Source organism: Lactuca saligna, chromosome 5, assembly GCF_052625555.1.
Source record: "Lactuca saligna cultivar CGN05327 chromosome 5, ASM5262555v1, whole genome shotgun sequence".
Taxonomy (NCBI): Eukaryota; Viridiplantae; Streptophyta; class Magnoliopsida; order Asterales; family Asteraceae; genus Lactuca; species Lactuca saligna.
In genome coordinates, this window is record NC_136421.1 from 174,799,636 (window position 1) to 174,813,750 (window position 14,115).

Here is a 14,115-nt window from a genome sequence, read left to right on the forward strand (position 1 = left end):
AGGAGTTGTCAATTCCTAATAGCGCTATCCATAATGACCATTGGCTCAAAGAGTTAATGGTTAGAGATAAGGGAAGGGCCTTAGTACGATAAGTTCTCATGTTCCGTGTTGCATAGACATACATAGAGAAATATAGCAATACAATAGCAATCATGTTTGATAATAATCAATTTAAATACAACATGTAAACAGTAGTTTTTCTGGACATGCTTTTCCACCCCAAAACATGAAAACTGAAAATAGGGGAGTGCGTGAATACTCACAATATGCTAAATATAGCAAGCAAGTTTATACGAGTTAAATAAATACAACGGATATAAATAGTTTAGGACATGCTTTTCCACCCCAAAACATTTAAAAACCGAAAATAGGAGAGTGCGTGAATACTCACGATGTTTCGTGTAGGCACAAGCGGTACTTCGGGATGCACCAACGTCTTACTACCGGGATCCTACGACATCAAACACACACACTAGTGAGTTTCCATGTCGATATCTAATGCTAATATACTAAACTCTACATACAGGGAAATGCCAATTTATGTTTTAGTATTGTATTTTATATCAATTGGTTACACTTTTTCTGGAATATTGAAATTTTACAAGTCGTGCGATTAATTACAACCTTGGAAGGTTACTTTTCCAAATTTTAAGTCTCTATAACAACATAAATTCACGAAAAATAGCATTCGAGGGATACAAATTCTCAAACTTTTTATTTAACTGTTATTACACAATACTAAGCTGGGAAAAATATAAAAATGGAATTCCAAGCTGATTAATTATATTTTATAATTTCTGAGCATTTATTCCAATAAAAATTGAAATAAATAGAAAATAGTTTCCAAAATTACCCAAACTTTTTATTTAACTGTTATTATACATAACTAGACTAGGAAAAATATAAAAGATATTTTTCAGTGGGTATTTTTATGTTTCCTTGTTTTATTCCTTTAAATAGTCATTAATTAAAGAAATAATATTAAACAGTTAAAATAAATCACCATAAATTTTTGTAACATCATTTACAGTATAAATAACCTGGGAAAAATATCAAAAGTGGTTTTCATAATGTATAAACTGGTTTTGGGTTTTTTATGTGTATTTAAGTGTATTTTAGTGCAATTAACTTTAGAAAATAAGAGAAAAATAGTTTACAGTAGAGAAAAATCCTCAAAATTTTTATGTAACCTCATACTGTACAATATGATATCCTGGTAATTTTTCATGAATTTTGGATAATCAGAACTATTTTTCCCATTTTTAGGCCATTATAATTACCGAAAATTGGGAAAAATAGTAAGACATGATGAAAATGTTGAAATTATTTTCTAGAGTCACCATTCATAGGTAAGGTATGCGAAAATTGTTAGATGAAATTTTCACATTCTCTAAAGTGGTTTTGTGATTTATTATGCCCTAAACAAAAGAAAACCGGAAATCATATTAAACATTAAAAAAAATTGATGAAATTTGGTGAGGGGTCATTATTCACCATAAGTATCATCCATGAATTTATTCAGGATTTATTGATCTCTGGAAGTATTTTATGTGATTTATAACCTTGGTTTTAGCAATAATTTTAATAAATCAAGGAAATAATAAAAGCTCTTGAAAATTTCCAAATTATCTCATGCACTTGAGGGCTTTCAAAAGGAAAAATGTTAAAAATGTATTCAGAAGAGAAATGAGGGTAATGAATCTAAACAAATTAAGAAAGGTTGCATGTAATGATGCATCAAATGTAGATGTGGCTGAAGTTCATGAATTTGTGTAGTCCATTCAGTGAGGTTTTAAGCCACGAAATTTCAACTATCGTTCACTAGATATGTTAAGTTTCTAAGGTATTTATCCTCAGATTTATGGTTGGGTTTAAGGCCATTGATTGTGCAAGACAAAAATAGTGGTCACAGAAAAAGAGCTGTATGCGCAACCATTTTGTAAAAATTGCCAAAAATCGGATATTTAATATTTTACTATGAGACCAGTTGGGTTTGAAATTTAACTCGTGGAACTAACCAATAAAAAAAGAATATCATGATTTGGTTAATAAATGACTGAGTTATGGCCGTTCAAACTCGAACAAATTAATCTGGCAGATTGCATGTTTGCTTGTGTGCATTATTAGGGTATTTCAACAAGAACATCATGCATGTCTTTGGTAAGGTCAGATTTCTAACACATGCATGGAATGAATGAGCATCCAAGATGTACTATAAATGGTTTAAATGCCTTTGGTCATGCATGAACACAAAAGAAATGGAGAAGAACATGAAATATTAGGTTTTGATGTCACATGATCATATGTGCATCTTTTTCACTCCTTGCATGGGTTTGATCCCAGATTTTCACCATCTCTAACACATGCATTGTGTTATGGTGAAAATATACAAACCACAAGGGAAAATATACAAACCACAAGGGAAAATATAAAGATTTCTAGCCATGGAATGGCATAGAATCCGAAAAGAAGAGAAAACTAAGAAAGAAAAGAAGTAAAATCATGTAACTATGGAAGAAGATGATGTTGTTTACCTTTGTTTTGATCTTGAGGGAAGTAAGAACACTTCAAGGGCTTCACAATCTCGAAATTTTGCAGAAGAATGAGAGGATTTTCGTGAGTTTAGAGAGAGGGAAGAAGAGAGTGAAGTGTGTGAAGAGTGGAGTGTAAGAGAGTGAAGAAAGAAGAGGTGGAGTGAGGGAATAAGCTTAATGATTGAGTTTTGGGAAGAGAGAGGGCATGGGGAGGGGAGAATGGCTAGATTTTTCAGTGGATTAGGCCTCCTCTCTCCTAATTCAAATTTTTATAAAATTATCTCCATTATTTTTATAAAAAACACTAATTTTTATAAAAGTGCTTATTAAGCAATTCTTGATTTGTTTTAATATCTTGTATTTAACCAATAATTTATGATTAATACTTGATAATTTAATTTCTATTTCATTGATTATAATTCCTAACTTGATTAATAAAAATTTGCTATTAAAAAGTTTATAGCCAAATTTTATAAAGTTTTTAAGCTTTATAATTTATAAGTTTGGATTTTAGGCTCTTTAGGGTTTTTGGAATATTGTTTGACATTCATCAACATGTTGAAGTATAATTAGAATGCTTTAATTTATGTTTAGGGTTTTATACCCTTTTTCAATTATAACAAAGCTTGAAGCTTTATTCTAATTATAGTATTGGCATTTCCTATTGTAGCTAAGCAACTTACTAGAATTGTAAGTATCAAGTATATTAGTCCTAGACCTTAGTTGGATCCTAGTTTATGCAAGATTTTGACCTAATTTACACTACTAGGCCATGGCATGTTGTGCATGAATGGTTTTTATAAAGATGCATGAGTCCGAAAATGACCTGAATTAACAGTTGACACATTAGGGCTAAGGATGTGCTCAAGATTTGTATGATAGAATGCTAGGAGAAATGCTTTTATATGCCCACTATATGATCTTATAGACTTGGATGCTTGTGCTGATCAGTTAGTGATAGGATGGCATGTTTAGGTTATGCTTGATTTTGATTACTCTATGCTCGAATACTGCTTGCTTTGTGATTTTTAGGAGTTATCATTAGATTCAACTAACTAGTAAGCAAATATGCTAAGTTACATATTGCTGAGACTAAACAATGTTAGAAGGTAAGGTTTTAACTCTATTGCACAGCTCTTCTTTGAGTCCAACCGTCTAGTGTAAGACCTTTCATTCAAAGAATTATCTAGTGTCAGTGTTATGTAGTTGTATTCGTGAACTAGTTAGAGGGAGTTAGCGGGAGCTCCTTCTGTAACTGATGGTGGAGATTGGTATTATGATTGCCTTAGGAGATGCCTAGGAAGAGATTTAGTGCTAGGAGCCTTGTTTTGTTAAGGATTATATATATAGATAAGGAGTGACTTGGAGGATTCACAACAATACTTGAGGAAAGTACGGATAGATGTGGAAAATAGTATCATATTACTAGAAGCAGAGGATTCATACTCGAGCTAAGGAGAGCTACGATGATACTAGGAAGCTTGTAGAGCATGAGACTCATCGATATTTATTTATGCATGTTTTGATGGTTTGAATGGTCTATTTTCAGTATGGTGACCCTTTAAGGAAGACCTATTAGTGGTTCTTGTGCTGGTGAGGGTTTAGGTTTGGGTTCTGGAGCCGAATAGTTGGATAATCAGACGCGGGAGTTCATATCATCTGAGATTACCCGCATCATACTTGAGCAGTCTCATGTGATATTCGGTATGGTCAAGGAGGGCATTCTAGAGATTTTGGATGAGCGTTTAAGCGCTTTCTGGTCTGAGATGGTGGCATTGATGGGAGCTCGCATGTTGACCTTCCGTGAGTTCCGAGCATGTAGGGCTCTAGAGTACTTCGGGGAGAAGGATCCGATCACGCACAAATGATGGTTAGCGGATTTAGCTAATGCCTTTTGTACTAGCAGTTGCCTCGATGGGGGAAAATGTAAGACTTGCTTCCTATCTTCTGAAAGACAGAGATCGATATTGGTGGGAGGAAGTTGGGCGCTCCGTGGGTTTTCACCAGTGATTGAGATGAAACAGTCAGCAAGGGAGTTCCAGGACCTTCACCAAACTACTGAGACGGTAGCCAAGATCATTGTTATGCTCTGCGAGAGGTCGCTGTTGGTTTCGCAGTATGTGGCGGATGAGGAGATGAAGACATCGAGATACCATGAGATATTGAGGAGTGATATCCAACAGTTCATGAGACAATCCAGATGCAATGTACTGGAGGATATGGTGGTGATTTCCACAAAGAGAGAGAGAGAGAGAGAGAGAGAGAGGGAGAGAGAGATTGATCTAGAGATGGAGAGGAAGAGGAAGTTGGATGAGGCTCAGGTTTCAGGGGGTCCAGGAAAAAGGCCCAAGGTATTTGATTCGAGATTGAGGGCCATTGTGGCTAGTGTGGTAAGACGCACAATGGGGCGTGTAGGGTGGGTGGTTTTGGTTGCTTCAAGTATGGTCGAACGAGTCATATTGGCAGGAATTACACTACTACTACTACCACCACCATCCCATTTTCTGATCTGATTTGCATCCATTGCAATCATAGCGGACACAAGAAGGCAAACTTTCCGATTTTGGCAACAGCAAGACCAGTGGTGCTCCAGTGACTCTATGGATTATCGATCGCCTCGAGGGAAAGGCGGATGTGGTTGTTGCGAGGAAAAGGGCTTTTCAGCTAACAGCCGAGGAGGCTCACACAACACCTGATGTGGTGATGAGTATGTATGCTCTCTTTATCTCTTTATCTATATTGATTTGCATGCTTATATTTGTGTGCTTTATTTTAGGATTGTTCCTTGTGAACGGTATCTCTGCATTGGTCTTGTTTGATTTAAGGGCTACCCTTTGTTGTATCACTTGCGCTTAGCAAGATATTTGTTGGAGCATCAGGGGAGATGGATTTTCCTTTAGAGTTTAAGATTATGGATGTTCGATCTGTCCGGGTATCGAGGGTTCATCGGGGTTGTGTTCCCGAGATGTTCAGCGAGCAGTATCTGATTGATTTGGTTCCTATTCCTTTGCCGGGGAACAAGGTTATATTAGGGATGGACTAGTTGAGCCCCAATGGGGATGTGATTGATTGCGAGCATCAGTTGGTATGCATTCGGACCCCAAGTGGAGGACAGTTAGTGGTTTAGGGGGTGAGTGTTCGACGTGGGTCGATACTATGTTCAGTAGTTAGGGCTAGATGCTATCTTCATCAATGTTGTTCCGGATATGTTGCCTATGTTATGGATACCTGGGATAAGGGTAAGGAGATTGTGGATGATGTTCTGGTTGTTCGGGAATACCCGAATGTGTTCCCGTAGGATTTTCCTGGAGTGCCTCTGAAGAGGCAGGTGCAGTTTAGGATTGACCTGGTTCTGGCGTGCGGCTCTAAAAGCCCAAGCACCATATCGGTTTGCTCCTCAAGAGATGTAGGAGTTGTCTACACAGTTGCAGGATCTGATAGATAAGGTACTCATTTGACCGAGTTGTTCGCCATGGGGAGCACTGATCCATTTTATAAAGAAGAAGGATAGGTTGCACCAGATGTGTATTGACTACCAGGAGCTGAATAAGCTAACAGTGAAGAGCCGTTATCCACTCCCTGGGGATCGATGACTTGTTTGACCAGCTTCAAGGTGCATCTTGGTTTTTCATGATTGATCTTCATTCGGGTTATTTATCAGATGAGGGTCATAGAAGAGGATGTGCAGATGACAACCTTTCAGACTCGTTATGGTCATTACGAGCTAATAGTGATCCCCTTTGGGCTCACCAATGCTCTAGCCACATTCATGGACATCATGAACCACATATAGAGTACGATGTTGGATTGGTATATAAATGCATTCTGATGACATCCTGGTCTATTCTAATACCCATGAATTGCATAAGGATCATTTGAGAGAGGTGTTCAAGACCTTGAGGAGGGAGAGAATTTATGTGAAGTTCTCCAAGTGTGAGTTCTGGTTGTGCGAGGTGCAGTTTTTGGGGCACGTTGTCAACCATAAGGGTATTCTGGTTGATCTAGCCAAGGTCGAGGTCGTGATGGGATGGGAGGTTCCGAAGTCTCCATCTGGGATTCATAGTTTCTTTGGGTTGGAAGGTTACTATTGGAGGTTCATTCAAGATTTCTCCAAGATAGAAATTCATCTGACTCGGCTGATGAAGATGACTGTGACTGTTCGCTGGGGGCCTGAGCAGCATGAAACTTTGGAGACCCTGAGGTAGAGACTGTGTAAGGCGCCGATTTTAACCTGTCGGAGGGTGTTATGGATCTTGTAGTTTATTATGATGCATCAATTACGGGTTTGGGTGCAGTTCTGATGTAGAGGGATTTTGTGATTGCTTACACTTTGAGGAAGATGAAGCCTCATGAGGCGAATTATCCGACACATAATTTAGAGCTAGGGGTTGTGGTTTTAGCCCTCAATATTTGGCGACATTACCTCTATGGGGTCCGTTGTACTATTTACACGGATCACAAGAGCTTGAGGTATTTGATGGATCAGCCAAATTTGAACATGAGGCATCACCAGAGGTTGAATGTGGTGAAGGATTATGATCGTGAGATCCTTTACCATCCGGGGAAGGCCAATGTAGTGGCCAATGCTCTCAACCGCAGGGCGGTCAGGTCTCAAATCAGGGATATTTGTTTGAGGATGACAATGATTACCCCACTCTTGGAGCAGATTCGAGAGCCTTAGGTTGAGGCTATGAAGGAAGAGCACCGGAAGAGTGAGCGTATTGTGGGTCAGGTAGCTTCCTTCGATTATGAGAGTCATGGGTTATTCACTCTTCATCAAAGAGCGTGGTTTCTTTATTGGGGTGGTGTATGTCAGGTTCTGATGGAGGAGGCGCACAAATCAAGATTCCCTATTCATCCTGGGGCGAAGAAGATGTATATAGATCTCCATCCTAATTATTAGTGCCCCTGCATGAAGTGGGATGTAGCTTGGTATGTGGAGAGGTGCTTGACTTGTAGAAAATTCAAGGTCGAGCATCATCGGCCTCACAACAAGATGCAGCCATTAGACATTCTCGTTTGGAAATGGGAGGAGATCACCATGGATTTCATTATAAAGTTGCCTCGGACTGCGCACATAGTGGATTCAATTTGGATCATTGTGGGTCGATTGACCAAGAGTGTACATTTTATTCTGAATGAATGAGAAACAATCGAGGGTAAGTTCCTAATGATATGTGCTAAGGGTAGGCATCGAAGTTTTGGTGCATCTCAAGTGTAAAGACTATTTAAGTGTCATCTACAAAATAAATTATGAAATGGCCAAGGATTTCTGAAGCTATATTTACTACTAATGCTACTCTTGCTACAATAAAACCATATTCGAAGAATGTACATATATTTAGAGAGTCATTGATGCAAATAGAGGCAATGAAAGTTTATGATAAATTAAGTCACATTATCTATATAGCATTAGGAGTGTTTAGAAATGATAAGCAATCTCACTATTATCAAAATGTGTAATGATTCCGAGAGAATGAAGATACATGAGTGACGATCAAACGAAGTAGCAAAATAATATAAAGATTAATTAAGTTTAAAGGTTTAAGTCGTCATTAAGGGAATTTGTATAGAAATATTGGTATTACACTTTTTGAAAAATTGTCCAATTGTTTAAGTCAGGACAAATTCAAGATTACTAGGAGTCAGAATATTTATGAAAACAAGTTTGAAAGTTTAGGAACTCACTGAAAACTGCAAAGTAGAATGCTATTTTAAGAAAGGTGTAAAAATGTCGATCTTTGAAAATAGTGCATTCTTAATTCAGTGATTCTACCGAAAACAACCATTTGAGGGATAGATAATCATAATATTTAAAACTTATTATGTTTTTAAGAAGAAGAAACATAATAAAATATTTCATTCACATTTACTTTCCGGTCTTAGAAAAATGATACGCACAAGGGTATTCATGTTGTGTATTAATTGTAAGAAAAATACAATGAAAATTACATTTTAAATCAAGTTTTCGAATTTAGAACGAAAGAGCAAATGTAAATAAGGATCACTTGTTTATTGTAGATTTCAAAATAAAAAAAGATTAAATTACTGAAATCGTCCATGTGGTTTGATCAAAATTGCATGTTTGGTCCCTAACTTTTTTTTGCACGAGGATCGTCCCTATGGTTTGATTTTGTTGCGTTTTCATCCCTTGCATACATAATGTTAGGGACCAAATGTGCAATTTTGACCAAACCATAGGGACGAAAAATGCAACCAAATCAAACCATAGGGATGATCCGAGTGCAAAATAAAAGTTAGGGACCAAACGTGCAATTTGAATCAAAGCATAGGGACAATTTCAGCAATTTACTCTAAAAACAAAATGTATATGATAAAAGACGTAATTGGATATATCAAAGTTTACCAAGTTAAAATTATGCATCATGTCTATACATGTATTAATCGCTCAGGTTGGTAAGGGTAGACTTCTTGTCTGCATATGTACGAACATGGTACCAAGAGAAACAAAATAGACAAAAACAATTTTAGACCATGCATTGTGTTATTATTATGAGTTTGTGAGATCAAAAATCAGAAGGAGGTCAAGAAATCAAGTTTGGGGAAAATAAAAGGAAGGTAGCAACAATTATTGCTATTGATAAAACTTTAAGAGCAATACATATAGGTAGATTTAAAACCAGGTCAATATATATTTCAAACTTCACTCTTTGATGTATATTGATGGTTAAATAGAAATGAAGAAGTTTTAAAGTGTTTGCTAAGGTTTACAAAAAATTCATGAGTTATATATTAAGTTAAACTCCATTTGTGAAAAGAAGAAACACTGCAACTGGTAATTGAAAATCTGACAGCTTTGACCTTTTAGACTAGAGTCCAACAATGGTTAAAAAGGATAAAGTAAAACTCAATATATTTAAAAGAATAATTACATTTTGTTAAAAGTGCATCACTGGAATTTAAAAGTGAACACTAAGTTTTGAAATGCTATAAATTTTAGAAACTTTATAGATTATAAAAGTAATTTGAAATAAAATAAACAAATGAGGTATGTTTTGAAATATAGGTATAAGTGATGCCTTGTAAACACGTTTGGGGTAGATAGTTGTTAAAATATAATGTTGGGTTTCTTGAAAACACATTTAAGTAAAGTATAGTGCCTAAATGAGAAAATGGTCAAAAGAGTCAAAACAAAAGTGTTTTGAAGATTCAATGAAGCTTTTACACATAATATGAACTTCAATGCCATACATTTAAGTTTTATATCATAGATTTTAAACACATTTTGATAAAAGAAAATGTTCCTAAGTTTTTCAAAAGCATACCAAAATGGTAAGCAAGGATTAAAATGGTTTATTTGCCCTTCAAAATCACATTTATCCATTGAAATGGTTTTGAAATGAAATTGAAATAGTAAGGTTAAAAACCAACATTGGTTAAATTGAGTTTTGGAGAAAAATGTTAAGTTAAAGCAAGTTGTCATAAGTAAAGTTGATTGTTTTTAACAAGAAATATAACTTACATTATTGGAAAAGGTCTAGTAAGTTATATGAAGTGGTTACAAACTATTGTACTGATGGTAAATAATACTGGTGAAGTGAAATAGGTTTGGTGAAAGATTAAGATTCAAGGACTAAGTGGGTGAGTGTAACTAGTCGTATCTAATACTAATGCGAGTAAAAGGCGAGTGTTGGTGGCTTTTCCTCAAAATAAAGGGACAATAAAAATTGTTTGTAAAACATTTTATGGTGTCAATGTCGTTTTGTAGCTTTTTATGGGGGTCAAAGGTTAAGTTATAGGTTTGGCATCTACCTCATGACGTAAGAGGATTTAATCATTTATAATGATAGGAATGTCGGTAATGTCGATAAGGCTTAAACGAATGTATGGAAATAATAAAGTTCGAATGAGGATTTGAAATTTGTAGGAAGGATTCTTACAACGAAGTAGTGTGATGTTTGACTGGACATAAAAATTTAAGGTTGGATGTTAGGTGTGAAACATGTTAGTAATTTTGAAAGTGTAAGATGATGGTATACTTGTGATAATCACTAGTGCATCTAGGGGGATTGAACTAAGGCTTGTAAATTTTGCCATAAGAGGAATGGCTTGTGCTTGAATTAGGATATTCGAAGTAAATATGGTCGGGTAAGAATTATGTAAAGAAAATATTTTTGGGTCAAAGGGATATCTTATGTTAAGTTTTAAGCTCAAGGTGGAAAGAACCTAGAGCTAAATTGTAGCATAGAAATAAGGTGTCACATATTAGTAATAATGGGTTAAACCTCTGTGTCTCCTTGTGAGTCGAATCCAGAATTCTCACCAATAGTGGTGACTCATCTACCTCCTTATGCGATGCTCCAATTCTAATACGTGTCGGTATCGAAATGATTTTCCTATTTGTAACTCTAGTACTAAGATGATGAAAAGGTATTGAGGTATAATTGGTATTGCTTTCGACATAGGATTATTACTAGTGTCTATCTAGTTACTAACCTTACGTCTAGCTGGTTAGTGTCTATCTAGGGTACTAAGTGGATTGGTCCTACAGCAGCTAGTGATATAACCTAACTGGTTAGCCTAGCATTTGATAAGTATAAGAATATTTCTATACAAATACATTGTGATAAAAGTACACTTAGTTTTTATGTGTACCTAGATGAATGCCTATAATATGCAATGCCCATACGCACACCAAAAGATTTTGTTTCTCAAAAGTTTAAGTTGAAAATCGTTTTGAACATAATTCTACTATAACCGTTTCCAGCCTCGCATTAGCTTTCCTTAATTAAGCATAGTTCGCTAGGCTATACTTAATTAAAGTCCAATAATGCATACTCAATTAGTTATACTAGTAGTATGTTCAGTATTTTAAAAACATTTTGAAATTTTTTGGCTATAGGTATGGTTCTCAAATGGAAAACCGGTATTCTCTATAACCTTCGATTATGATACCATTTCTGTCACATCTTTCTAAAGCGTAAATACGGGGCGTGGCAGTACGAAGGGTCTCATAGAAAAAGTTAAAAGACAACACTAACCATTGTATTAAAAATCATTACAAATTTACAATGAGTTTGAAAAAAAAAATTAAAAGAAATTATAATGTATTTAAAATACAACACATGTGAATGCTCCTACAAGTGATGTGTCTCTATGTGCCACTTACTTGATGATTCTTGAAAAAGCATGTAAAACGAGCATCAACTATAAAAATAGTTTGTGAGTACTCACAGGTTTATAATATAATATAGTTTGAAATCATGAAAATCATAATATTGATAACAGTTTTGAATAAACAAATGTTTATTGCTAAAATAAGTAAATAAGTTTTCATGAATAGAAGTTCGTTGCTAAAATAAGTAATAAAGTTTCAATAAATAGAATTTTGTTGCAAATATGAGAAACAAAGTTCATTGCTCAAATGAGTAATCAGGTTCACTGCTACAAAGAGCAAACAAGTTCATTACGAAGACAAGTAAATAAGTTTCCAGTAAAAAAAGTTCGTTGCTATAATGAGAAACAATGTTTGTTGCTCAAATGAGTAAACAGGTTCACTTCTACAAAGAGCAAACAAGTTCATTACTAAGACAAGTAGATAAGTTTCCAGTAATAAAAGTTCGTTTATATAATGAGAAACAAAGTTTGTATGTGCGTAGTGATCAAATCATGAGTTCACGACCCAAGCCTAAGACCGAATGCCCCCTTGAATTATATGTCTATCACTAACATAGGGAGAAATAATGGTAAAATGCACTCAATCGAATCGTGCGAGTGAGGAGTTGTCTACCTCCTAATAGCGCTATCCATAATCACCATGGGCTCAAATGAGTTAATGAGTTGTGTAAACTGATTCCAGGGACTTAAACGCAATAAGGCCTAATGAATTAACAATAACATACACATACACCATAAAATATAGCAACCAAGTTTAATATAAGTCAAACTAAATGCAAAACAATAAATAGTTTATGGACATACTTTTCCACCCCAAAACATTTAAAACTGAAATTAGGGGGAGTCATGAATACTCATAATGACACGTGAAAGTATTTGTGATGCCTTGAGCTAATATCCTTCACGTCCTACTACCGATTCCCTATGATAAGGTTACACACTAGTAAGTCTCTAGTAGAAAATCTAACACTTGTATACTTAATTTCTACAATAGAATTATGCCAATTTTGTGTCAAAATTTTAATACCATTAAGTTACAAACATTTTTCTGTGAAAATTTGATTTCTACAAATCAATTTGTTGGATAACAAATTCAAGTGAAAAATCTCATTTTTGGCAATGTCAATTGAAGTGTAACTATAACATTTTGCAAAGTGTTTCAAATGGTTAAATATTTAAAACTAAATAAAATATGTTTAACCATTTTTCCACCATTTAATTCCTTGAAAGCATCATAAAATCATGAAAAAAATGGTTACTAAAAATTCCCAATTTTTTGTACAATTGTTATACAATGTATATAAATTGGGAAAAAAATACTAAATTTGATTTTCAAATAGTTTAACCTGGTTTTATGATTTTTGTGTATTTAGTATATCAAAAATCAAAATAAATAGGAATCAATTTATAAAATTCTCCAAACATTTTTTGCCAATTTTATTTAACATATATAAGCTGAGAAAAATATCAAAGTTGGTTTTCAAACACTTTAACTATTTTTCTTTGTTTTATTAATTTAAATCAGCATTAATTCGTGAAAAATTATTAAACAGTAGGTAAAATTTACTAAACCTTTTATTTATGATTTACACTTAATATCAAGTATTCTAAAGAAGTTTCATAATTTTTGGATAAGCATATCTATTTTTAGCAATTTAATATCTTAAAAATTCATTAAATCCGGACAAATAAGAAATTACCTTGGAAAAATCTGGAAATTTTTTTATGGAGTCTTTATAATGAATAGAAGATGCAAAAATTATGAAATATGGATTTGGACATTCATAACTGTAACTTTCTATTTATTTCTCTTCAAAATAAAATTAGAAATCAACAGAAAACAACATTAGAAATGTATACAAATTCATTAAAAGTACTTAAGTAGTACATAGGTGATATCCTAAATTTACCTTAATTTATTAACCAATAAAAGTATTTTATATGAATTATTTCTCTATTTTCTTTAAAAAATTACAATAAATCGAGAAAAACGTTTTATTTTCTAAAAATTTCCAAATCATCTTATTTTATTGTTTGGATTCTGTGAAAAATCAAATTTGAGCAGAAAAGAAGTTTTAGATATTTTTTTATGAATAAATCATTTATAAGCATTCTTAACAACGTATTTTGATAATCAAACCTTTAAGCTTGATGTTCATTACATGCATTATGATTTGAAGACCATGTCTGAACTTATTTTGTTCGAAATGATGTTTCTAAATGGAAAACCTTAATGCATGTGGTTTTGGATTTTTAAAACTTGTAAAACTCAAGTTGATGAATTTGATTTAGGTTTTGATCATTGGATTTCACCTTCTAACAACATGTATGTTGTTTTTGTGTGAAATCCTACCTCATCATCAATAAATTTGACATGCATGTGATAATCTCAAAGAAAATTGTAGAAGAGGGAGAAAAATGCAAGAAAACATGAAATTTTTGA